Consider the following 24,877-nt stretch of genomic DNA (forward strand, 5'->3'; position numbering starts at 1 on the left):
ATTGATCCACTGAACGATCACCCTCTTCCATAGTCAACGCGAGGATCTTAGACCTCCTAAACAAATAACACAAGGAGATTTCCTCCCGTTAGGGCATATTTAAAATGTAATGTACTGTATGTATCAGACAATGATATTGAGCAGTTGTACTATGAAGAAAGAATATTCAAGTAACATGTGAAAACAGAATTTAAAAAAAAAACTAGCTCTGATACAACTAAAATATGTCACACCCTACCCCTCTGTAAGGCATAACATGATCCCGTAGTGTACCTAATGAATTACCAACTCTGTCTACTGATAACCCATTAAATACACTACAAGGGATTTTAAAAACTTTTCTTAATTCTTTTACAGTGGTGAGCACTATTTACAGGTGTTAAAAACCTTTTTGAACTGAAGTGATAGAACTAACACATTTGAATTATTTAGAATTTCTATAAAAATTTTGGCAGAGTGCCATCTATATTTTGGATAAAACAGTTCTTCAAAAAAACCTGTAAAAAGCACTTCAATATATATTTCTAAATCTCAACTCCAACATGTTTCTCAACACAACATATTTCTCAACTCAAATCTATAGTAATTTTTCAAAGACTGAGATACAAGAAATATAACACAATTTTTTTTACAAGTCAAAATAACTCATAATTTACTTTACAACTTTAATGTACAATTTTAATTTACAACTGCTCAAAACCAAGAACACTATATACATACAGTGAACATACATTACAATATAAAATGCAGAATATGGTATACTCAATATACCCGATGATCTCTCAATGTAGTACTAGCAGCCTAGTCTGCTGCCCTGTCAGTCTGTCTACCTGCGATAACAATGAAAAGCTATCGCTGAGTAAAATTTACTCAGTAGTGCACAATAACAATTTGAAATGGATATATAAATCTTTTATTGGCAGTTCACAAATCAAATGATTCACAATTCCATTTCACAATTTACAAAATTCATCTAACACAAATTTGATCAAGTAATTGAAAAATACCATTTTGCAAATCAATAACACAATTCGATCAAATAACTGAATAATACCGTTTTGCAAATCAATAACACAATTCGATCAAATAACTGAATAATACAATGTTGCCAATCGATAACATAATTTAGGCCATGACATTATTTTTCCACACATGCCGTGTTGTACACTACGACAAGATACACTCACCCCAATAATCGAAATCAATGAGGGAGGAAGCTAGCTGAATAATGAGTACTCATCCACACTCACCTCAGACTGGCAAGTCAAAGAGGGAGGAACATAATCACACTCACCCTGCATCGATAAGTCAAAGAGGGAGGAATATATCAACAGTGTCATGCCAAATGTGAATCAAAACAATTTCAAATCACAATATTTCATACAAACCATAAATCACATTTTATCTCAAAATTTCCATTTGCAAAGTTGGCAATACAATAAGTTGCAAATAATATTCCCAAAACCAAAGCAATCAAAACTTATTCATAACTCATTTCTCTATATAAATTTGCTAGTAAAAGCAGTGAATATAAAAGTATTGTGCACGAACACAATTTAAAACTATAACATATAAATAATCATAATTTATTTCAATTGAAAAATTCAAAAGAAATAATTATTGTGCACAAATACAATTTAAAACAATAACATACAATTAATCATAATTTATTTCAATTGAAAAATTCAAAAGAAATAATTATTGTGCACAAACCTCTGATAACTGTCTCTTGGCTCTGACTCAGTGTTTCCTTCCCCTCCCTGAGTCTTTGCAAACTGAGAAACACAATTTGAAGTGTTTCAGTACTCATTTAAACTGTCTCTAACGATAATGCTTGATAATTAGTTCACTGAATTCATTTATTCGCCTAGTCAACCTACAATGTCGACCCTTGGTACATTCTAGGTAATTTAGGTTTTAATGTCATTAATATGTCACATTCGATAGTCTTTTAGGGTTGGTACATGTTACCAAATTCATTTCTGTGTATACTGCATTTTCTTGCGATTTGCTGGATTCCGGGATACTAGTTTAACCTAGCCGGACGACCTAGTTCCCTCGGTTTTCAGATTTTGGTCAAAACTACAAACTTGTAGATCTATGTCTTATGGAACGCGGGGCAACATTTCAGGTCATTCTGAGTTATGTAGGCCAAGTTATGATCATTTTACTATTACTGGTCAAATTGCACCAAAATTGGTCATTTTAGGTCACTTTAGGTCATTTTAGGTTCGGCCAGTTTTTGAACCCGATTTTGTGCAAGCTGTTTGACTTGCTTATGATCATTTCTGGGCTTTGGTGTCTTCATAAGACTTGTAGATATGGGTCTTAACTATTCATGGTTAAAATTTTAGGTCAATTGGACCTGTTTTGAGTGAGTTATGGCCTAAACACTAACTGCTACCCAAATGGTCAGTTTTCAGGCCTCAATTGCACTTAATCCGGATTTGGTCATTTTTCAAGCTACCTTGCAAGCAGAATTTTGGCAAGCTTCCTTCATGAAAGTTGACACATTTTGTGCCTAGTTTCACCTCCAATTGGTCTCATACCAATTGGAGCCACACACTTAAAGTTATAGGCCTAAAACACAAACTGCCTTATTGTAATTCTTGCATACATATCAAACATCACTTTTAACACTCACCAAACTTAACATTCAAACTAATTTTGGTTGTACCATGACCTAAACATAATTCAAAACACATTATAGGTCATTTTGGCAGCTTACAATTACATTCAATGTGCACCAACAAGTGCAGAATTTGCCCAACTCAATTTACAACAATTTAACTCCATAACCAAGCTCATTCACATGTCCAACCTTCACACCACTATACATACATTCAAACTGCCATAACAACCAACACATTTTAACATTATTATTCCATAAACCAAGCATGAATTCCAGCATTCTTCAAGGGTTAGCAAACAGCCATAATGGTACACTTACATTCCATTACTTTCCAATCTTTAAATTTCATTTTACCTTTACATATACTAAGTATACATCACCTAAACAATTTCCTACACAATATACATCTAATCAATCATTTAATTCACCATTTACAAGCACAATTAAACTGCCTTCAAGGTGCTTCCATGGCTGCCAAAAGTGCACATTCCCATTCAACATCAAAACTCAAAAATTCCTCCATAAATCAAACACCCATAACATGCTTACAAACTTTAACAAAGCAATATTCAAAAACTCAAACTTACCTATGGATGAGACTTCTCAAATCTTCACTAAACTTCTTGATTTTGGTATCAAACTCTTCCTTGTGATGTGAGGATAAACTTTAATGAAGACAAGTGTGGGAAAAGATGGCTTGATCATGGAGTTGTAATGGTTTGAAGGTGGGTGGCCATGGGAGGGTTTGAAAGCTTTCATGCGGCAATGGAACTTTTAAATTGAAGAAGATGACTTGCAGATTGGTTAGTGGATTTACACCTGCCCATTGAGTATTAATTTAATCCATAGTGGTCCACTCACCTTAATTAAACTATATTATATGTTTTAATTGATAATTACACCATTTACTCTCCATTTTTGCTATTTACATTAGGTACCCCTAAATTAATTTTTCATTATATTTTTCAAGTGTAATATTATTTATTTTTAATGGAAATTTAGGTCAAAAGACAATTCGGGATATCAAATGACCACAATGAGTTCGGGTTGCATTGCCGATTTTTCGGTAACACCGGGTTTTGTCCGTTTTTCGATTTCTCACTTTTCTTTGTACTAATTATTTAATTTTTCTTTGATATTTCTAATGACATTTATACTTCAATAAATATTTATTCGAGTCCTAAAAATATTTTCCAGGGTTCCCCGCGGTCCAGGGATAGTCAATGGTCCACGCCGTGACTTCCCGGTGCGATCACCCATCGCTAAGGTTCTCGGCTCGCTTAACTTAGTTGCATTTCTTTACTATTATTTTTCCTTTATTTTTCCTGTATTTTCTTTTCTTGTATTTCATTATTTAATGTCTCCTCACTCATATCAAAGTGTAGTTCTAGGCATTCTAGCTGTCCGGACAACACTGGTCACCGGAACAGTAGAACGCACTACCGAACTTAGGGGTGTTACATAAAGTGATAAATGAATTTGGTATGGTAACAAATCAGAATTAGGTATGAGAAGTTTAAATTTTGCAAGTTGAATGTATATGTGATTGGTGTTTGAGAAAAGTGTAAAGGGCAGTATGTATTTCAGCCTATAACTCTAAGTGTGTGACTCCAATTGGTATGAGGCTAATTGGAGGTGAAACTAGGCACAAAATGTGCCAACTTTCATGTTGAAAGCCTATCAAAATTCTATCCGAAAAGTGACACTAAAACTAACCTAATTCGGAATTGCAAACATTGTGACCCAGAAATTGACCATTTGAACAGTAGTCAGTCTTTTGGCTATAACTCACTCAAAACAGGTCCAAATGACCTAAAATTTATACCGTTGGAAAGCTTAGATATAGGGCTACATCTTTTACAGATATCACAAAACCCAGAAATGACCATAAATAAGTCAAAATGCTTGCACAAATTTGGGTATAAAACCTGTCAGAATTGGAAATGACCTAAAAATGACCTAAGTTTGCCATTTTAGTGCAACCTGTTCAGCATTGGTAAAATGACCATAACTTGGTCTAGTAAACTCCAAATGACCTAAAATTTGTGGTAAAAGTTCAATAAGACATAGACCTACAAGTTTGTAATTCTGACCAGAACCTAGAAACTGAGGGAACTAGGTCATCCGGCTAGGTCAAAATAGCATACCAAAATCCGATAAATTGTAATAAAATGCAATAAGCTCTAAAATGAAATTGGTAACATATACCAACACTTAGAGACTATAAAATGTGACAAATTGGAGACATTAAAATTGACTCACTTATAGTGCATCAAAGGTCAATATTATAGGTTGACTAATGAAAGTAATAGTATTAATAAAATTTAATTATTAAACCTTATTATTAGAAACAATTTAAATGAGTACTAAAACACTTTAAATTGTGTGTTTCAGTTAGCAAAGACTCAAGGAAGGGGAAAAAACCACTGAGTCAAGGCCAAGAGGCTACTCATCAGAGGTTTGTTCACAACAGTTATTTCTTTTGAATTTTAACTTGAAATAAATTATGATAATTTGTATGTTATTGGTTAAATTGTGGAAAATTTGTTTGAATGAAATTTGATGGACACTTATTGTTTGAAAAATATTGCAAATGGTTTGAAACCATAGCTATCATGTATATTTGATTGAATTCATCGCTAGCTTGTCTAGGGATGAATTGGCTTTGAATTCCCTCTCTAGCTGAAGTGTTGAGGTGTGTGCTAGTTGAGGTCGAATAGGATGAGTACTCATATAATTGCTAGCTAGCTATGTTATTCCTCATTGGTCATTGGCTTTTGGGATGAATTGGACTTTGGAATCATGATTAAGCTGTGTGTGTGATTTATTAGTATTTATTGAGATATTGTGAAATGGAGTTTAATTCTTTATGACATTCTCTGTCTTTTGAAATTAACTATGATTTTAAGTGTCCACAGTTCATATGATTTATGGTTTATAGTTTTAAATTGTATTTTCTTAATGTTGTGCACCACTGAGACATTAGCTCAGCGATAGCTTTTTTATTGCTGTCACAGGTAGATAGACAGATAAAGCAGCAGAGTAGGCTGTTTGTACTACACTTTTGGGATTTTGCCGGGTATATTGAGTATACCACTTCCTTGTAATTTTTGTTGTAATGTATGTGAACTGTATGTATATATTGCACTTGGTCTTGAGTAGTTGTAAACTTAAGTTCTACAAATAAGTTGTAAATTATATTTTGGCCTGTAAAAATATTGTATTATACCTCTCTTATCTCAGCTTTTGAACTACTCAGTCATTTTGAATTCTATTTTTAGAACTACTGAAAATTGATGTTGAATTGAGTTTGACTTATGTTGAGAAAATTGATTTGTGTTGAACTATTATTGGAGTTAGGGACTGAAACAAATATATTGGAAGTGCTTTTTATAAGTTTTTTTTTTTAAGAACTGTTTTGTTCAAAATACAGACGGCACTCTGCCAAAATTTTCATAGAATCTATTGATATGGCAGATTTGTTGTGTAATTTAACTTTGAGTAAAAGTTTTTAAAACCTGTCTAAAGTGCTCACTACTGTATAAAGACATTGAAAATTGCTTAAAATCCCTTTTAGTATATTTAATGAGTTATCAGTAGGCGAAGTTCGATAATTCATTATATATACTATGAGAACATGTTATGCCTTACAGAGGGGTAAGGTGTGACACATCATATAATAATCCAGAAATTGCAATAGAAAAGAAAAAAGGAGTTTTGTGATGATTTTTTAATCTTTTATACTAGGTAATCTAGTATCCTTATACATGAAGATAATCAATTCAATCGTTGTGGTTGGACTCTATTATGGATTTTTGACCACATTCTCCATGGGACCCTCTTATCTCTTCCTTCTCTGAGCTGGGGTTATAGAAGAAGGAGAAGAAGGAACTGCGAAGAAGGCATCAGCAACAACAGGTTTTATTACAGGACAGCTCATGATGTTCATATCGATCTATTATGCGCCTCTGCATCTAGCATTGGCTAGACCTCATACAATAACTGTCCTAGCTCCACCTATCTTTTGTTTCATTTCTTCTGGAACAATCATAAACAATTTTTTTATTATGGATCTACTACTAGAAATTCAATGCGTAATTTTAACATTCAATTTGTATTCCTGAATAATCTCATTTTTCAATTATTCAACCATTTTATTTTACCAAGTTCAATGTTAGTCAGATTAGTCAACATTTATATGTTTTGATGCAACAAGAAGATGTTATTTGTAACAAGTAGTTTTGTTGGTTGGTTAATTGGTCACATTTTATTCATGAAATGGGTTGGATTGATATTAGTCTAGACACAACAAAATAATTCTATTAGATTTAATGAACTTTTTCGATCTAATAAGTACCTTGTGTCAGAATTGAGAAATTCTATGGCTCAAATCTTTAGTATTCTCTTATTTATTACCTGTGTCTACTCTTTAGGCAAAATACCGTCATCCATTTTTACTAAGAAACTGAAAGAAACCTCAGAAATGGAAGAAAGGGAGGAAGAAACAGATGTAGAAATAGAAAAAACTTCCAAAACGAAGGGGACTAAACAGGAACAAGAGGGATCCACCGAAGAAGATCCTTCTTCTTCCCTTTTTTTAGAAGAAAAGGAGGGTCCCGACAAAATCGATGAAACGGAAGAGATCCAAGTGAATGGAAAGGAAAAAACAAAGGATGAATTCCATTTTCACTTTAAAGAGGCATGCTATAAAAATAAAACACTTTATGAAACTTTTTATCTGGATGGGAATCAAAAAAATTTGAAGTTAGAAATATTGATAGATAAAAAAAATAAATATCTCTTCTGGTTTGAAAAACCTCTTGTAACGATTCTTTTTTACTCTAAACGTTGGAATTGTCCATTTTGATATATAAAAAATGATCAGTTTGAGAATGCTGTAAGAAAAGAAATATCAAAAAAAAATTTTATACATGTCGGAGTGATAGAAAAGAAAGAATATATTTTATGTATTCACCCAGTTTGTCAACTTTTTTAGAAATGATACAAAGAAAGATATCTCTGTTTACAATAGAAAAACTCTCCTCTGATGAATTGTATAATTGTTGGAATTATAAGAATGAACAAAAAAAGAAAATCCTAAATAATGAATTTATAAACAGAGTCCAGGCTCTAGATAAGGAATATCTAAAGTCTAGGCTCTAGATAAGGAATATCTTACTCTGAATCAACTCAACTCAACTCAACTAAGCCTTTATCCCAAAAATTTGGGGTCGGCTATATGGATTCGCTTTTTCCACTCTGAACGATTTTGGGTTAAATCCTCAGAAATGTGTAATGCTTCTAAGTCATGCTGTACTACTCTCCTCCAAGTCAATTTAGGTCTACCCCTTTTTTTCTTTCTATCCTCTAGCCTAATGTGCTCTACTTGTCTAACTGGAGCCTCCGTATGTCTACGCTTCACATGACCAAACCACCTCAATCTCCCTTCTCTCAACTTATCTTCAATTGGCACCACTCCTACCTTTTCTCTAATACTTTCATTACGGACTTTATCTAGTCTAGTATGGCCACTCATCCACCTTAACATTCTCATCTCTGCAACTCTTATCTTAGATGCATACGACTCTTTCAGTGCCCAACACTCACTACCATATAGCATAGCCGGTCGTATGGCTGTACAGTAAAATTTTCCTTTTAATTTATTAGGAATCTTACGATCACATAAAACTCCCGTGGCACGTCTCCACTTCAACCATCCGGCTTTAATCCTATGACTAACATCCTCCTCACATCCCCCATCTACTTGAAGGACTGAGCCTAGATATTTAAAGTGATTACTTTGGGACAGTGCCACTCCATTCAAACTAACTCCTTCCCTATCACCAGTTTGGCCTTCACTGAACTTGCAATGCATGTATTCTGTCTTCGTTCTACTTAACTTAAAACCCTTTGACTCTAGAGTACTTCTCCAAAGTTCTAGCTTCCTATTGACTCCTTCTCGTGTCTCATTTATCAGAACAATATCATCCGCAAACATCATGCACCAAGGAATACTCTCTTGTATATGTTTCGTCAGTTCATCTAAAACTAATGTAAAAAGGTAAGGGCTTATGGCTGATCCTTCGTGTAATCCAATTGAGATCGGAAAATCTCTTGTGTCCCCTCCCACTGTGCGCACAATAGTAGTTGCTCCTTCATACATATCTTTCAATACTTGTATGTACCTAATAGATACCCTCTTTTGTTCTAACGCATTCCATAAGACCTCTCTTGGAATAATATCTTACTCTGAATACACTCGAAAAAAGGACTAGACTATGTAATGATAAGACTAAAAAAGAGTACTTAACTAAAATTTATGATCCCTTTTTGAGTGGGTCCTGCCGCGAGAAAATCCATTTTTTTTTCACCCTCACTCCTAAATAAAACTTCCATAAAAAATTCAATAGAGATGCTTTGGATAAATAAAATTCATCTTATTCTTCTTATTACTAATTATCAAGAATTTGAATAAAAAACAGATGGATTTAATAGAAAAGCATTTGCAATAGAAAATACTTATTTCTTAAACTTAATTAATGAATTTGTTGGAAAATCAAGATCAAGTTTAAATTTTAAGGAACTTCCCTTATTTCCAGATCACAAAGAAGAAAAAATTGATTTAGAAAATCGAATAAAAATTTTAAAATTTTTATTTCATACAGTTATAATGAATCCAAAAAATAAAACAATTAGAAAAAATTCTACTGGAATAAAAGAAATAAGTAAACAAGTTCTTCAATGGTCATACAAATTAATTGACGATTTGGAACAACAAGAGGGACAAAATGAAGAAAACATGTCGGAAGATTATGAAATTCATTCACGAAAAGCCAAATGAGTAGTGATTTTTTCTAATAATAAAAAAAATACAGATACATATAATAATACCAAAGATACAACGAATTCTGATCAAATAGAAGAAGTGACTTTGATACGTTATTCACAACAATCGGATTTCACCAAGACATAATAAAAGGATATGTGCGCTCACAAAGTGCAAAATAGCTATTTGGGAACTGTTTCAAGCAAATGTGCATTCTCCTCTTTTTTTGGATAGAATAGACAAATCTCTTTTTTTTTTCTTTTGATATTTCTGAACTGATAAAAACGATGTTTATAAATTGGATGTATAAAAACGCAGAATTCACAATTTTGAATATAAAGAAAAAAACAAAAGAAAGTAAGAAAAGAGAAGAGGACAAAAGAGAAGACAACAAAAGAGAGAAAAAAGCTCGGATAGAAATGGCTGAAGCTTGGGATAGCATTCTTTTTGCTAAAGTAATAAGAGGTTGTGTTTTAGTAACCCAATCAATTCTTAGAAAATATATTATATTACCTTCATTAATAATAACTAAAAATATCATTCGTATACTTTTTTCTCAAACTCCCGAATGGTCCGAGGATTTAAAAGATTGGAGTAGAGAAATGCATGTTAAATGCATCTATAATGGAGTTCAATTATCAGAAAAAGAATTTCTAAAAAACTGGTTAATAGACGGGATTCAAATAAGGATCCTATTTCCTTTTCATCTAAAACCTTGGCACAAATCTAAGTTAAAATTCTCTCATAAAGATCAAACGAAAATGAAAAAAAAAAGTACAAAAAAATGATTTTTGTTTTTTAACAGTTTTGGGAATGGAAGCTGAACTTCCTTTTGGTTCTCCCCGAAAACGGCTTTCACTTTTTGAACCCATCTTTAAAAAACTCAAAAAAAAATTAGAAAAATACAAAAAATTGGTTTTCGAGTTATAACAATTTTAGAAGAAAGAAGAAAATTTTTTCTAAATTTCTTAAAAGAAAAAAAAAACTGGATCATCAAAAACATTTTTTTTTTCGAAAAGAAATAATAAACAACCTTTCAAAATCAAAAAGAAATCCAATTCTATCATCTAGATTTAGAGAAGTATATGAATTGAATGAACCTAAAAAAGAAAAAGATTCGATAATCAATAATAATAATGAGATGATTCAAAAATTATCCATCCCAATTCGATCTATGACTTGGACAAATTATTCACTGACAGAAAAAAAAATGAAAAATCTTTCTGCTAGAAAAAAAGATAACCACAAATCAAATAGAAAAAATTACAAAAGAAAAGGAAAAAAAAAATTAGAACCCCGGAAATAAATATTAGTCCTAACAAAAACAAAATAAGTTATAATGCTAAAAAATTAAAATCATCAAAAAATATTTCGCAGATAGTAAAAAGAAGAAATGTTCAATTAGCGCGTAAATTCCAATTTTTTAGAAAAATTTTTATTGAAAAGATATACATAGATATCTTTTTAGGTATCATTAATATTCCAAGGATCAATGCACAGCTTTTTCTTTAATCAACAAAAAAAAATATTACTAAATACATTTACAATAATGAAGAAAATCAGAAAAAAATTGATAAAACAAATCAAAATATAATTCACTTTATTTCGATTATAAAAAAGTCACGTAAATTTTAAGGAACTTCCCTTATTTCCAGATCACAAAGAAGAAAAAATGGATTTAGAAAATCGAATAAAAATTTTAAAATTTTTATTTCATACAGTTATAATGAATCCAAAAAATAAAACAATTAGAAAAAATTCTACTGGAATAAAAGAAATAAGTAAACAAGTTCTTCAATGGTCGTACAAATTAATTGACGATTTGGAACAACAAGAGGGACAAAATGAAGAAAACATGTCGGAAGATTATGAAATTCATTCACGAAAAGCCAAATGAGTAGTGATTTTTTCTAATAATAAAAAAAATACAGATACATATAATAATACCAAAGATACAACGAATTCTGATCAAATAGAAGAAGTGACTTTGATACGTTATTCACAACAATCGGATTTCACCGAGACATAATAAAAGGATATGTGCGCTCACAAAGTGCAAAATAGCTATTTGGGAAAAGCTTTTCAAGCAAATGTGCATTCTCCTCTTTTTTTGGATAGAATAGACAAATCTCTTTTTTTTTTCTTTTGATATTTCTGAACTGATAAAAACGATGTTTATAAATTGGATGTATAAAAACGCAGAATTCACAATTTTGAATATAAAGAAAAAAACAAAAGAAAGTAAGAAAAGAGAAGAGGACAAAAGAGAAGACAACAAAAGAGAGAAAAAAGCTCGGATAGAAATGGCTGAAGCTTGGGATAGCATTCTTTTTGCTAAAGTAATAAGAGGTTGTGTTTTAGTAACCCAATCAATTCTTAGAAAATATATTATATTACCTTCATTAATAATAACTAAAAATATCATTCGTATACTTTTTTCTCAAACTCCCGAATGGTCCGAGGATTTAAAAGATTGGAGTAGAGAAATGCATGTTAAATGCATCTATAATGGAGTTCAATTATCAGAAAAAGAATTTCTAAAAAACTGGTTAATAGACGGGATTCAAATAAGGATCCTATTTCCTTTTCATCTAAAACCTTGGCACAAATCTTAGTTAAAATTCTCTCATAAAGATCAAACGAAAATGAAAAAAAAAAGTACAAAAAAATGATTTTTGTTTTTTAACAGTTTTGGGAATGGAAGCTGAACTTCCTTTTGGTTCTCCCCGAAAACGGCTTTCACCTTTTGAACCCATCTTTAAAAAACTCAAAAAAAAAATTAGAAAAATACAAAAAATTGGTTTTCGAGTTATAACAATTTTAGAAGAAAGAAGAAAATTTTTTCTAAATTTCTTAAAAGAAAAAAAAAACTGGATCATCAAAAACATTTTTTTTTCGAAAAGAAATAATAAACAACCTTTCAAAATCAAAAAGAAATCCAATTCTATCATCTAGATTTAGAGAAGTATATGAATTGAATGAACTTAAAAAAGAAAAAGATTCGATAATCAATAACAATAATGAGATGATTCAAAAATTATCCATCCCAATTCGATCTAGGACTTGGACAAATTATTCACTGACAGAAAAAAAAATGAAAAATCTTTCTGCTAGAAAAAAAGATAACCACAAATCAAATAAAAAAAATTACAAAAGAAAAGGAAAAAAAAAATTAGAACCCCGGAAATAAATATTAGTCCTAACAAAAACAAAATAAGTTATAATGCTAAAAAATTAAAATCATCAAAAAATATTTCGCAGATAGTAAAAAGAAGAAATGTTCAATTAGCGCGTAAATTCCATTTTTTTAGAAAAATTTTTATTGAAAAGATATACATAGATATCTTTTTAGGTATCATTAATATTCCAAGGATCAATGCACAGCTTTTTCTTTAATCAACAAAAAAAAATATTACTAAATACATTTACAATAATGAAGAAAATCAGAAAAAAAATTGATAAAACAAATCAAAATATAATTCACTTTATTTCGATTATAAAAAAGTCACGTAAATTTTAAGGAACTTCCCTTATTTCCAGATCACAAAGAAGAAAAAATGGATTTAGAAAATCGAATAAAAATTTTAAAATTTTTATTTCATACAGTTATAATGAATCCAAAAAATAAAACAATTAGAAAAAATTCTACTGGAATAAAAGAAATAAGTAAACAAGTTCTTCAATGGTCATACAAATTAATTGACGATTTGGAACAACAAGAGGGACAAAATGAAGAAAACATGTCGGAAGATTATGAAATTCATTCACGAAAAGCCAAATGAGTAGTGATTTTTTCTAATAATAAAAAAAATTACAGATACATATAATAATACCAAAGATACAACGAATTCTGATCAAATAGAAGAAGTGACTTTGATACGTTATTCACAACAATCGGATTTCACCGAGACATAATAAAAGGATATGTGCGCTCACAAAGTGCAAAATAGCTATTTGGGAACTGTTTCAAGCAAATGTGCATTCTCCTCTTTTTTGGATAGAATAGACAAATCTCTTTTTTTTTTCTTTTGATATTTCTGAACTGATAAAAACGATGTTTATAAATTGGATGTATAAAAACGCAGAATTCACAATTTTGAATATAAAGAAAAAAACAAAAGAAAGTAAGAAAAGAGAAGATGACAAAAGAGAAGACAACAAAAGAGAGAAAAAAGCTCGTATAGAAATGGCTGAAGCTTGGGATAGCATTCTTTTTGCTAAAGTAATAAGAGGTTGTGTTTTAGTAACCCAATCAATTCTTAGAAAATATATTATATTACCTTCATTAATAATAACTAAAAATATCATTCGTATACTTTTTTTTTAAACTCCCGAATGGTCCGAGGATTTAAAAGATTGGAGTAGAGAAATGCATGTTAAATGCGTCTATAATGGAGTTCAATTAGCAGAAAAAGAATTTCTAAAAAACTGGTTAATAGACAGGATTCAAATAAGGATCCTATTTCCTTTTCATCTAAAACCTTGGCACAAATCTAAGTTAAAATTCTCTCATAAAGATCAAACGAAAATGAAAAAAAAAAGTACAAAAAAATGATTTTTGTTTTTTAACAGTTTTGGGAATGGAAGCTGAACTTCCTATTGGTTCTCCCCGAAAACGGCTTTCACTTTTTGAACCCATCTTTAAAAAACTCAAAAAAAAATTAGAAAAATACAAAAAATTGGTTTTCGAGTTATGACAATTTTAGAAGAAAGAAGAAATTTTTTTCTAAATTTCTTAAAAGAAAAAAAAAACTGGATCATCAAAACATTTTTTTTTCGAAAAGAAATAATAAACAACCTTTCAAAATCAAAAAGAAATCCAATTCTATTATCTAGATTTAGAGAAGTATATGAATTGAATGAACCTAAAAAAGAAAAAGATTCGATAATCAATAACAATAATGAGATGATTCAAAAATTATCCATCCCAATTCGATCTATGACTTGGACAAATTATTCACTGACAGAAAAAAAAAATGAAAAATATTTCTGCTAGAAAAAAAGATAACCACAAATCAAATAGAAAAAATTACAAAAGAAAAGGAAAAAAAAATTAGAACCCCGGAAATAAATATTAGTCCTAACAAAAATAAAATAAGTTATAATGCTAAAAAATTAAAATCATCAAAAAATATTTCGCAGATAGTAAAAAGAAGAAATGTTCAATTAGCGCGTAAATTCCATTTTTTTAGAAAAATTTTTATTGAAAAGATATACATAGATATCTTTTTAGGTATCATTAATATTCCAAGGATCAATGCACAGCTTTTTCTTGAATCAACAAAAAAAAATATTACTAAATACATTTACAATAATGAAGAAAATCAGAAAAAAAATTGATAAAACAAATCAAAATATAATTCACTTTATTTCGATTATAAAAAAGTCACGTAATAGTAATAATAGTAATGTTGTTGTTATTAATAAAAATTCAAAGATTTTTTGTGACATATCCTCCTTGTCACAAGCTTATGTAAATTACAAATTATCACAAATCAAAATTATTAATTTATGTAAGTTAAAATCTATCTTTGAATATCATAGCCTTTTTTTAAAGAATGAAATAAAGGATTTTTTTATAGCCCAAGGGCTATTTAATTCTGAATTAAAAAAAATTAGAAATTCTGTAATGAATCAATGGAAAAATTGGTTAAGGAGTCATTATCAATATAAATACGATCAATCTCAGATTAGATGGTCTAGATTAACACCACAAAAATGGTGAAATATAATCAATCAACATCAACACCATATGGTTCAAAATAAAAAAAATTAAACAAATAGAATTTATATGAAAAAAAACCGATTAATTCATTACAAAAGAAAATGATTTTTAGACTGATTCATTACCGAATCAAAAAGATAATTTTAAAAAACACTATAGATATAATCTTTTATCATATAAATCTATTAATTATGAAAATAAGAAGGACTCGTATATTTATGGATAACCATTACAAGTAAATAATAAACAAGAGATTTCTTATAATTACAACAGAAAAAAAAGCAATTTATTTGACATATTGGAAGATATTTCTATCAATAATTATCTAGTGTCGACACCATATTTTGGCCGATCCCTGAAATAAATAAACTTTGAAGCCGATCCCCAACACATAGTCTCCCTTTGCCAGCCAATCACATTTCCGATCTCTCCTCAGAAGGAATCGAATCAATACTAAGTCCCCATATCATTTAAAGCCTCACCGATCTCTCAAACCAATTGCCAAGTCCCCGGATCAGTCAATTATATTTCCGATCTTTCATGTCAAACGAGATTCAACCAACATTAGGCCTTCGTGCCACTAGTCTTATTGCCGATCTCTCATTTAAAAGTTTGGGAATAATAAAGGTTTTGATCCGGTTTAATGATGATCCCGATCTTAAGTGTTCAAGTCAAATTTCCAATTTTAATCAAGTCCCGTTTAGCATTGGTTCCCTGCCGATCTCATGCTTATTGTGTTTTCCGACCTCTTACACTTAGATTAATAATCACTTTTAGATGTTGTTCTAATATGCTCAGACAATCAAGTGTTTATGCAATTTAGAGACTTTCCGATCACATCCAATCATTGAACAAAAAAAGAATTTCATTTCATTTCATATTAAAATTTATACAGGTCATTCGACTGGGGATGATCATTTTGTCTGCTCCCTCTCTCACCTTCGGCCTCCTCCTCGCTTTCCTCTTCATCTTGGGGAGCCAGGTCGACCATCCAGGAGAAGTCCTCCTCGGGATAACGCTTCTTAAGCTCGGCCAAGAGATCCCTGTGAGCATTCACATAAACGCCGGCCTCCCTTGTCACCGCCTCTTCTTCTTTCGATTTGAGCTCTTCAGTGAGGTGAGCAACTTCACCAGCCCGGAGCGCCTGAACTTCTTCAAGAACATGGTCTCGCTCGGCCAGAACTTGAGCTTGCTCGGCCAGCTTATCCTCATAGAACTTCATTCGCCCCTCAATTTCAGATATGTAGTTCTGAGAGGATGAAAGTTGGGATTGGAGGGAAGCCACTTCATGACCCATCTTCTCGACCTCCTTACCCAGGCGGTGAGCCTTCTCCCGGACAATGTGCTGGTTCACTAAGCACTCCACGTTCAGGCTCATAGATTGGGTCAGGATGTCATCAAGATTGTCCGGGGACAGCCTATCCCGATCCTCCCGAAGGCAGATGGAGGACCCCAAGACCTTAGCAAAACTCGGGTTCTCTTGAACCGTGTGGTTCTTCTCCAGCGAGTGGATCAAGACTTGGGCACTACGGGAAAGGGTCCTTACGGGAGGTTGGGAAAGACCCCCTTCCGCACTTGAAGCGACTGGAGGAGGTGGAGGCGGCTCTTCTTGGCGAGGAGCAGATCGGACCACTTCTATGACCGGCGGTCCCGAGGGTTGAGACGAGCCTCCTTGCATCTCCTTGGGATCATGACTGGGCGTCTAAAGCAGCTCGAAACGCTTCATCTCCCGCACTTTCCGGGAGACCTCCCTCTTCCGCTTTCGGCTCTCCTTGGAAGCTTCGCCGCTTGCCATACCTGCATAAAGAAGAGGTCAGTGAGATCGCTAAGGTCCAAAGATCTAAGATATAGAAAATACCGATGCCTAGGTCAGAGAGCTGAAGCCCGCGTTCTTGACCAGTGATCAGCTGTATAGTCCAATGATGTAGTTCGACAGTCACTGCATCCAAACAAGAGAACTTCTCCCTGGCCGCCTGATCTTTCAGTTCCATTACCATTAGGCCCCCTTCTCTATTCAAGGTGAGGCGCTTCAGAATTAACGGGCCTTAGTGTAGCCAGCAACGGGGGAAACCCTCAAAGCTGTCCGAAATTTTGCTCCTCAAAATGAAAAAGTGATTCTTCCAATTCTTCAGGGAGGAGGGCAGATCGGTAAAAAGCCCGCAATGCGGCTTCGCCTGGAAGAACCAATACTCGTCGTCTTTTCGATGAGTTAATCTATGTAGTACGGCGAATACCTTAGCTGTAGGATGGAGTCCCTTCGCTCAGTAGAGGCCTCTGAAGGCTACTAGGATCCGCCATGAGTTCGGGTGAACTTGGGCGATGCTCACTTGGTGAAATTTTAAAACTTCCTTGAAGAAGTCTTCAAGAGGGAACCACAGCCCGGCTTTTAGTTGCTCTTCGTATACCATGATCATGTCATTCTCTTTGAAGAAGTGATCAGCTCGGAGATCGCCGTGACACCGGATAAGTTCGTATGAATCAGGCTCAATGTTATACTCCTCGCTGAACGACTACAGGTCGGTTTCTTGCAAGATTGAGGGCAGCTCGTCCATGGGAAGATTTTCTCTCCCTGAAGAATGTACATGCCTTGATGGTGCTGCTTGCCCCCGAGCTGGAACGGAGACCCTAGGAGGTTCAGGTTTCACGCTTGGTCTGACCACCTCCACTTCATCAGACGACCACGAGATCTGAACGGAAGGGGGGCTTGCCGCTCTCTGACCCTCGGTGCCGCTCATTTTCAAAGGAAATAGAGAATTTAAACTAAAAGAAGGATCAAAACCCTTACCGGAGCTTGATCGGTGTCGGAAGAACTTGAAAAATTGAGAGAATTTTGGAATTGCTCGCGAGATGCTGAAAACGACATAAGAGAGCAACTGGCTGACCCATCCCCTATTTATACCCGTCTGAGCATTTAATGCTCACAGTGTTCCAGGCGGTGCATCGGTTAGCGGGACTCGCCAGCTTTTCTGACACGTCTCACGAATATTCCAGAAATTCCATAATAAAAGAGATCGGCTAGTTACAGATCGGTGAATTAAGACGGATGTTTGGAAGTGCGGATCGGTTAAGGGCTGTTCAGTTAGGAACCGGATCAGATAAATACATCAGAGATCGGAAAAATAGTCAATGCAATAATAGTAAAATGATAATTGACCAAATAAAATTTTATTTTCGAAAGGTCGGATTACATCATTTGGGCGATCTCGAGGGACCGGATTACATTAAAAGTTGAACTACATCATTTGGGCAATCTCTAGAGATCGGATTACATTAAAAGTTGGATTACATCATTTGGGCGATCTCTAGAGATCGGCAGTACACCCTATCTAATAATGGCCTATGTCAAAGCCTAGTCTCGTGGCTGAATCAAAAGATGTGTCTGATCAGGAGACCGGCCATCAACATCGGATAGATGTACAGCTTAGATGGGGTGACTATGACTCTCATGAAGATGAGAGAAATCGTCATCAATGTTATTGCTCGAAACCGAGCCGCTGTCGGGACATCCAATGTGGTGAGAAGCCGAATGAACTTCAAGGGGCAGTCACCAACGTCAAGGGGAATATTAGCAGTCTTCTCTCCCAAAGTCAGTTCGCCGATTATATCGGTCGAACGATTCTAGATCGACATGATCGAGGTCCTCGATCCAGGTCGGCAAATTAATTCGGTTCTCTCACTATCATCGAATGAGGTTATCATGATCTTTCGATCACTGGGATCGTAAATTTTCAGTCGGGGAATAAAAAGGACAATCGGGAAAAGATCAAAAGCCACTATTATGACCGGAACTATTGCCGGAGCAATTAGAACAGGAAATATGAGAGGAAAAGAGGAGAAAATCAAATGCGGAGGGGTTTCCCATTGAAGATATATATATAGGGAGAGTCTGGGCATTTATTGCTAGCAGAAAACGAAGCGAACGCCTCGAAAATCGAAGGAATAAATGCTTTGACTGGATCGAACCAGACAAGGGAGAAGACCGGAGTGATAGAGATCGGAAGAAGGGAGGCTGGCACGAAAGATCGAAAAAGGAGTGTGTTAGGAAGACCGGAATGGAGGGGAGGTCGGAGGGCAAAGAGAATAAGACAACTTCTCTAACTGTCGTCATAATCGGAGCCGAGGTAGTTAAAGCATTGGAGACAAAATCTCCACCGCACGCCCCAGAATCGCCTGCATTACTGACATGTGCTAGAGTATGTCATGACAGTTCTGTACATCCCAATCTCCACCATTGATCTTACTTGTAAGGACGAGCCAGGAGCCCTTAGATCAAAGAAGAAGACAACAAGACCGACGCCTTTTATTCCCAGCCCTTGGATCGCCCTGGACAAGAAAATTTGAGCCGTCAGATTAGAAGAGAAAGAGGACAAAAATTTCTGAAAAGATCTCAACCATGCATTCTGATTCTCTTTAATTCCCAAGCGTCCGATCATGTCTTTAAAATCCTAACCCTCCATCTCCCTCAAAATAAATCCTAACCCTTCATGGATGGCACCCAGTCCCTATAAATACCTGCATGAAAACTGTTCGAGGGGGACGAAAAAAGGGTGAATATAGCGGAAGGACTCTGAAACTTAATTCAGTTCGTTACTCTGCTATTTTTGAGCTTTCATAAGAAAAACTTTTGAAAACCAGTTTTCTGAAGTGTTTCCTTGCAAAGGCATTTTTGAATACTGAAACTCTTCATTTTCAGTTCGTTTATTATCCTGTGACACTCTCACTTTCTGTCTTTGTTATCTTTATTTCCACCCCCGTTGTCCAAGCTCAACTTCATTCAAACTCAGTTATTTTGACATGTCTGCATTTTAGCAAAGTATCCTTCACTTCAAGGCGAACCTTCGTCCTCCGGCTATCAACCCGCAGTCCTATTACATTTTGCCATTCCGTAGTTAGTTTAGTAGATTCGGCTCCCTACAGGTGAGTGCTTATATCGCTGCTTTATCAATTGCTCGTTTTATTTTACATATTTCCTTTATTTTCACGTTTGTAATTTTCTCCAAGTTTATACTGCAAAAAGAAAAAACGCGAAAAAGGTCATTCTCGAGTTTACCTCTTTGTTAATCAGTCCATTCTTTTGTTAATTTTATTACTTCTGAATGCAAGAGTTCTAGTCCCGAGTGCGTATCAGTAGTTGGATAAAATGCAACTAACTGTATCTTAAGCGTTTCTTCAAAATAATAGAAGGTCTGAATGACAAGTCAGGAAAATAGTAAAGTTGAATAACTAGACTAACACAGAAGATAATTGAGTAAAACGTCATAAGGCGGAATAAAACCAAATCTAAGATAAATAAATGGAATAGATCGGGTATCAAAAGGTACTGATAAGGAGACCATATAGGAGGTCGGAAAATTCAGTCTGGTATCCCCTGTCTAGTCACAAGGTACCAATAAGTTAAAAGAAGCCTTATTCCGATCCTCGGCATTTTTGAATGCCAGAACCCTTAGTTTTAGGCTCTTGTGATGTGTAGCTGTAATCAAATTTCGAGAGGTCGAAAAAGTCCTTATCCGACTCCTATTAAAATAAAAGAGATCGGCGGAAAGTTCTTATTCGATTCTCAACCAAAATTTTAACAAATATTTAAAAGAGATCGGAGGAGAGTTCTTATCCGATTCTCAACCGGAATTTTAGCAAACATTTAAAATAGATCGGAGGAGAGTTCTTATCCGATCCTTAATCCATAATTTTAATAAATATTTAAATGAGATCAAAGGAGAGTTCTTATCCGATCCTCAATCCATGATTTTAATAAATATTTAAAAAAGATCGGAAGAGAGTTCTTATCCGATCCAACAAAAATTCTAATTTTAACCTAAAAGAGATCGGAGGAGAGTTCTTATCCGATCCTCAATCCATAATTTTAATAAATATTTAAAAGAGATCGCAGGAGAGTTCTTATCCGATTCTCAATCCAAAACTCTAATTTTAACCTAAAAGAGATCGGAAGAGAGTTCTTATCTGATCTCCAATCGAAATTTTAATTTAAAATAGATCGGAGGAGAGTTCTTATCCGATTCTCAAATCGAATTCTAATATGCAAAATGACCCCCTTAAACAAAACTGATACGCAACAGTAACTCACTAAGGGTCGACTCATTTATTTATGTATATGGGTAACCCGAATTGGTGAAAAATCAAATATTCCCTTTTACCAAGAGGATTAACATCTCCGTTCAAACCTCCTAACTATCAATTCTAGTTTATAAAGAGCTTGAAGTTAAATCTGCTTACCCTCATTGAGGGACGAGGTGGGGTGCCTAACACCTTCCCCACCCGTTCACGGACCCCGGACCTAGAATCTCTGGTTTTGAAGTGGTTTCATTTTAATTTATTTTCGCAAATGGTTTTCTTTAATTTCCCTCAAAATTAAAGTGGCGACTCCTCACTCTTTCCCACTTCGGTGAGTGTTCGTCCAGGCGACCGCAAAACCCCTTGCGACATCTAGCAGAAGATGATATTATCGATATGGAAAAAAGTGCAGATAGAAAATATTTTGATTGGAGAATTCTCAATTTTTGTCTTAGAAAGAAGGTTGATATTGAGTCCTGGATCGATACCGGAAGCAAAGATAAAAAAATAAAATAAAATACTAAGACTAGGACTAATAAGTATCAAATAATTGATAAAATTGATAAGAAAAATCTTTTTTTTTCTTACAATTCACCAAAATCAAGAAGTCAATTCGTCCAATAAGAAAAAAAAAAAAAACCCTTTTGATTGGATGAGAATGAATGAAGAAATAAAAAATTGTCTTATATCCAATTTTGAACTTTGGTTCTTTCAAAAATTTGTAATACTTTACAATACATATAAGATAAAACCATGGGCAATATCCATCCAATTTCTTCTTTTAAATTTTCATAGAAATGAAAATGTTAGAAAAAATAATAAAATTAATCGGAAGAAAAATAACGATCTTTTTATATCTATATCATCGAATGAAAAAAAAAATTATTGAATTAGAGAATCAAAATCATGAAGAAAAAGAATCCGAAGACTAAGGGGACTTTGGGTCAGTTTTCACAAATCAAGAAAAAGATATTGAAGAAGATTATATATAATTAGATATGAAAAAACATAGAAATAAAAAGTAAAACAAAAGTCATATGGAAGTAGAACTTGATTTCTTCCTAAAACGGTATTTATGTTTTTAATTAAGATGGAATGGTTCTTTAAATCACAAAATAATCAATAATATCAAAGTATATTGTCTCCTGCTTAGAAGAAATTATTATATCTTCTATTCAAAGGCATGAAATAAGTTTGAATATTCTTATGGTTCAGAAGGATTTAACTCTTATAGAATTAATGAGAAAGGGAATACTGATTATTGAACCTGTCCGTCTGTCGGTAAAAAATGATAGACAATTTATTTTGTATCAAATGGTATGTATCATATTAGTTCATAAGAACAAACAACAAATTAATAAAAAATACAGAGAAAAATTTTATGTTTATAAAAAGAATTTTACCGAATCTATTGAAAGACATCAAAGTATAATTGGAAATAGAAAATAAAATGATTATGATTTAGTTGTTCCTGAAAATATTTTATCCCCTAAACATCGTAGAGAATTAAGAATTCTTTTCAATTTAAAAAATAAAAATGATATTCATATAAATACATAAATTTTCAATGGTAATAACATAAAAAATTGTAGTCTCATTTTAGATAAAAGCAAACATTTTGATCGAGATAAAAAGAAACTAATAAAATTACAATTTTTTCTTTAGCCCAATTTTCGATTAGAAGATTTAGCTTGTATGAATCGTTATTGGTTCGATACTAATAATGCTAGTCGGTTCAATATGGTAAGAATATATATATATCCGTGGTTGAAATTTTGATAAGAGTGCATTTTTCATATATCCCATAGCACATCTGATTTAGTTTATGAAAACAAGGAGATGAGCACGTCATTCTTTTCCACTCCATATTCCATTCTGATACATGGAATTCAATTATGTATCAATTAGATCTAGAAATGAATCAATGGAATTTTTTTCTTTTCATTTTAAGTAGAATTTTTTTCTCTTTTGTAAGCGAAGAAATATACCATCCTTTTGTATCTATAACCGAATAAAAAAAATTGGATTGATTAATGATAAATTGTATTTAACAAAATTTTGAATTACTAACAAAGTAAAGATTTTTATGTATACCAAATTAAAATGAATTGACATTATTTTATTTAATAAATTTTTTATTATTACTGATCAATAAAAAAATATTTTAAACTTAATTAATAATTAAAAAGGGAAGTGCTTATTTTATGGTAAAAAATTCATTCATTTCAGTTATTTCACAAGAAGAAAAAGATGAAAACAAGGGATCTGTTGAATTTCAAATAGTAAGTTTCACTAATAAGATACGAAGACTTACTTCACATTTGGAATTGCATAGAAAAGACTATTTATCTCAAAGAGGTTTGCGAAAAATTCTAAGAAAACGACAACGACTCCTATCTTATTTAGTAAAGAAAAATAGAGTACATTATAAAGAATTAATTAGCCTGTTGGATATTCGGGAATCAAAAACTCGTTAATTTGAAGAGTTTTTTTAATTATTTAATTTATTAGATTTTAAGATGAACTTCTTTTTGTTTTCAGTAATTCATGGACGAATGGATCAAGGAAACCCTATAAATGTATCAACTACACGAAAAAACCTTATGATAGTTAATATGGGTCCCCACCACCAATTAATGCATTGTGTTCTTCACCTCATCGTTACTCTAGACGGGGAAGATGTTATTGACTGTGAACCAATATTAGGTTATTTACACATAGGAATGGAAAAAATTGTGGAAAATCGAACAATTATACAATATTTGCCCTATGTAACACATTGGCATTATTTGGCTACTATGTTCACAGAAGCAATAGCAGTAAATGGTCCAGAACTGTTAGAAAATATTCAAGTGCCTAAAAGAGCTAGCTATATCAGAATAATTATGTTGGAATTGAGTCGTAAAGCTTCTCATTTGTTATGGCTTGGTCCCTTTATGGCAGATATTAATGCACAGACTCCTTTCTTCTATATTTTTATAGAAAGAGAGTTAGTATATGATTTATTCGAAGCTGCCACTAGCATAAGAATGATGCATAATTTTTTTCGTATCGGGGAAGTAGCGTCTGATCTACCTCATGGTTGGATAGATAAATATTTGGATTTTTGCGATTATTTTTTAACAGGAGTTACTGAATATCAAAAACTTATTACACGAAATCCTATTTTTTTAGAAGAAGTTAAGGGAGTAAGTATTATTGGTACAGAGGAAGCAATAAATCGGAGTTTATCAGGACCAATGCTACGAGCTTCCGGAGTACAATGGGATCTTCATAACGTTGATCATTATGAGTGTTATGACGAATTTGATTGGGAAATCCAGTGGCAAAAAGAAGGAGATTCCTTAGCTCATTATTTAGTTCGAATTGGTGAAATGATGGAATCTATAAAAATTATTCAACAGGCTCTGGAAAGGGGGGGGGTGAGGCCTATGAGAATTTAGAAATCCGACGTTTTGATAGAGAAAGGGATTCGAAATGGAATGATTTCGAATATCGATTCATTAGTAAAAAAACTTCTCCTACTTTTGAATTACCGAAACAAGAACTTTACGTGAGAGTCGAAGCCCCAAAAAGAGAATTGGGAATTTTTCTAATAAGAGATCAGAGCGGTTTTCCTTGGAGA

The 24,877-nt window shown here is 33.1% G+C and overlaps 1 pseudogene; it reads left to right on the forward strand.

Moving 5' to 3' along the window:
* The first annotated feature begins 6,354 nt into the window (after nt 1–6,354).
* On the forward strand, nt 6,355–23,031 carry LOC131169857 (protein TIC 214-like; annotated as a pseudogene).
* Nucleotides 23,032–24,877: the final 1,846 nt, after the last annotated feature.

The sequence above is a fragment of the Hevea brasiliensis genome, chromosome 10, assembly GCF_030052815.1.
Source record: "Hevea brasiliensis isolate MT/VB/25A 57/8 chromosome 10, ASM3005281v1, whole genome shotgun sequence".
Classification (NCBI taxonomy): domain Eukaryota; kingdom Viridiplantae; phylum Streptophyta; class Magnoliopsida; order Malpighiales; family Euphorbiaceae; genus Hevea; species Hevea brasiliensis.